Source organism: Aplysia californica, unplaced genomic scaffold (genome assembly GCF_000002075.1).
Source record: "Aplysia californica isolate F4 #8 unplaced genomic scaffold, AplCal3.0 scaffold00275, whole genome shotgun sequence".
In the NCBI taxonomy this organism is placed as follows: Eukaryota; Metazoa; Mollusca; class Gastropoda; order Aplysiida; family Aplysiidae; genus Aplysia; species Aplysia californica.
Window position 1 is genome coordinate 928,924 of NW_004797545.1, and position 3,848 is coordinate 932,771.

The 3,848-nt window shown below is 45.6% G+C and overlaps 1 protein-coding gene across 1 annotated transcript in view; it reads left to right on the plus strand.

Moving 5' to 3' along the window:
- LOC106012146 (cilia- and flagella-associated protein 221) overlaps nucleotides 1-3,848 on the plus strand; it is a gene marked incomplete at its 5' end in the record, with an annotated part of 7,384 nt that overhangs the window by 743 nt on the left and 2,793 nt on the right.

Genomic DNA, 3,848 nt, shown 5'->3' on the forward strand with positions numbered 1-3,848 from the left:
ACTCCGCCTTCTGTCTCTCTTTCTCATTCTTTCTCCCCCCCCCTCACTCTCTCCTTCTCTCTTTCTCCATCTCTCTCTCTCTCTCTTTCTCTCTATCTCTCACACCAATGACTCGCTACAAGTGTCGTCATCGCTTGGATTACCCCAAAGAGCGAATTACTGGTCAGGTTACCACTGGTGAATATCCTTTGGAAAATATAATTTGGTAAGTGTTTCACGGCGCTCGCAACTGCATAAGGTCATATGAGCGCGCGGGACACAATAAACATTTTCATTTGGGAGGAAATTTCGAATTTTGCCCGGGTGGCGACCGAAGCCTACTCTTACCGATTTTATACCACCAAAGGATCTTTAACGTGCGCAACTTGCACACGGGACCTCCATGATTTTTCGCCCTTGTCCCAGAAGACTAGGTGTAGATCTTTCCTACCAGAAGATCGGGGATGTGGGTAAAAGACAGCAATAAGAAAGAGCCAAAGAGTAGCAGTCGCCCCTGCAGGTTGGGGGGGGGGGGGGGGCATAGTTTTACAATGGGGGAGCAAAGGATACATCTGCCGTGATACTGCGTGACGTAAGAGGCGACTAAAGGTGCATAGATGTGGTCGCCCGAAAAGTGCCAGTTTGGGGAGGGCCAACTACCCGACCCGGTAAAAAACAGTAAGTTACAGAAACACGGACAAACACAGCTTTTTATTTTTCCATCTTGGGAGACGGAGGAGCTTCTGCATCAGCAGGAACAATGAAGGACAGCGGACAAAGCCAAAAGGACTCTCCTGACCTGAAACCTTCTCTGAGGAACAAGTCTCTCGGGATAGCGTCGTGGAATGTTCGCACCTTGTATGAAGCAGGAAAGAGTTCTCAAGTAGTACAAGAGATGAAGAGATACAGGCTGCACATTAGGGCTGTACCCCGGTAGCAAACACGCTCGCGCTCGCAAGACCCTAGTTCAAGTCACACGCCTCAAATCACTAGGTCAAATCATCAAATCAAATCACCAGCATGATACGTTGAGTCTAGCCTAAGCTTCAAGTACACACACCAAATTGCAATCCGCGAAGCCACTCGTGTCTGACCCCCTCTTCCTTCCCCTCCCTGCTAGCAATCCGCGAAACCCGTAACGTCAGAAAGAGAGGAGGAGGGGGAGAGAGAGAGATACCCCGCGCACAGTGTCACTGCGCCACAAACTAGTCTGTTCGATTATTCGAAGGCATACGAGCAGCGGACGGCAGGCAAGACTCAAATCGCAGCAAAGCAAAGCACTTGGTCCCAAGACCTGCTTTGCGTCTCGTATTGCTTTGTGCTAAGGGCTTGCTCTCCTGTCAATAAATCTGCTTTGGGTCCAACTACCGCCCTGGCAAAACACACTCGCCTGCACCGAACAGCAAGATCTACCGGTAATCCACCCCGCTCGCGGCGTGAACTCTGAACTCTGGACGTGGAGGAAGCGAGAGGCAGCGCTGGTTTTGGTGCAAGGCGAAGAGGGCTGTAATAGTCTAGTGCAGACCGTTCGCGACCTCGGTGCTTTAACGGTGAAAATGTGACATCTTCGTAGGCTCACATTTTGTTATGAGCTGTTTTCACTGGTATTAAAAATGGAGATACAACAAGAAAGCACTGGGGTCGCGGTATGCTAAACTATTTAGGACGCAGAATAAAGGTGGGACTTACAAACAATTTTTAACTGACAAAATAAATCAGTATTATTAGCATCCCGTGGCTTGTAATTGAATCACTCGCCTAAACTACACTTCCACTCCCACCCCGACACTTAGAACAAGTTGAAGTTGAAGAGAATGCATTGGGGAGGGGATGACAATCGTGATTTGTTTTCTGAACAATGTAAGAAACTTTTGATTTGTCTGCTTCCCTATCAGAAGATCGTTGTTAAGGTTAATTATATCACATTGTTAATTACATTGTAGGCCTATAACTTTTTTAAAAACATCTTGCTGCACTGTAACTGATATTATGTATGTATTGTGCATGTTCTATCATGCAAATATTAATTATGATGTCGAATTACGCCCAGAAAATCAATAAAGCAAAACATAATCCTTCCCCCCAATAATTTTTTTTTTTAATCAACAAAAAACTGAACCAAACCCCCCCCCCCAAAAAAAAAAAACAACAACAAAAAAACAAACAAGACAAATAAAACCCTGTCACACCAGGAGGCGTAAGGGGAGGGGTGGGTTCTACGGAAAGCGCGGGGTGGCGAACACCTCTCACTTTCCCAGCCATACCACCCCCTCCCCTCCCCAAACAGCGCCATTGCTGGAAGTGTGAGGGGTTTTTAGGGCTTGTCAGCGTGCGGCACGCGGGCAGAAGTATCGCGCGCTCAGTAAACAAAAGTTTGTGACGTCACGACACAAATCAGTAAGCCCGTCCGCCGTCCACGAGTAGCAACTCCGGTAGCGGGCAAGACTCAAGCCCGCTCGCAAGCCTCTGGCACGAGCCGTCCGTTTGCTCGCAAGCCTTCGATTAATCGAGCAGACTCCAGCCCTACTGCACATACTAGGAGTCAGCGAAACCCACTGGATACAGTCTGGACAGAAGCAGCTCCGCTCGGGGGAACAAATATTGTATTCAGGGAGGGAAAACAAGCACCATGCGGAAGGAGTGGGAATCATTTTGAGTAATTTTTGTTACCCGATGTGCACTATATCTTTGGCGGAACGTTATTTATTAAAAACGTTCCACGTCGTCTTTGCAATTGTGCACCTTCACAAAGCGGCCGCCATAATGAATCTCAGATGTTTACTTCATACAATTTGATTTGTTTCATCGGTAAAAGGGGAACGAAACCTAGATTTATCATTCCAAACGGACAGTTTATACACCAGTGTTGATTTAACATCAGAGTGATAAGTAGATATATGACGATGTGAATTTTCAAAATACTTGACTATCTAAATCTACATATCTAGATCTAGTCTAAGCTTACCAGCCGGCCTGGCCCTGGTTTGCTGTGTGATACACACAAGACCAAGTATGAAATAAACATGTAGATCTAGATCTAGTAAATTTTACAGAGTCTGGTATAAATCTATTTTATCCTTATTGCCAATGGCTGCGAAGGAAGACATTTCTAAGATACTCCATCAGTTATCTAGTTTTCAATTACAATTTGATAAAATCAATGAACGCATTGATAACCTTCAGAAACAAGAAAGTAAATCTCCTGCTCAAGATGTGAACGCGGATCTAGCGAATGACACATCAGACCACGACAGGTCGAATAGCGATCCCACTACTACCAGTCCCAGTGTGACGACTTCTTCGTCTACTGCAGCTGATTTTCAGAGAGATTTCGAACGAATCAAAGAAACTCTTCAACATACTCCTGTTCTTGATAATTACAAAGTGAGAGATAGCCCAGTGGGAATAAAGCAGGACTGTAAACAAGCATTGAAAATATTGTCAAAATGTGCCAGATACTCAGAAACTGCCATTAAAATCCTACACCAGATTCCGGTCACTAGCAATGGCCCAAATGTTTCAGAAGGTGCATTGAATTGCTTATTTACGTGTGTGGCAGCCCAAATAAATTTTCTTCAACAAGAGTATACAAATTTGGTGGTCACATCGACTTTAGATCAAGAAACGGCTAGAATCTTCAGACAATTTGAAAATAATTCATCAACATTTTCGGACAGTGCTTTACACAACATTGGAGTCGCGGCAGATTTGTCAACTTTGTCTGTTCGGCCATCACCATCACAACCCACACGGGGTAACCCAACTCACAGAGTCGTCAACTTTGTCTCTTCGGCCCTCACCATCACAACCCACACAGGGTAACCCAACTCACAGAGGAGGCAGGTCAACGGGCCGTGGATTCTATCGAG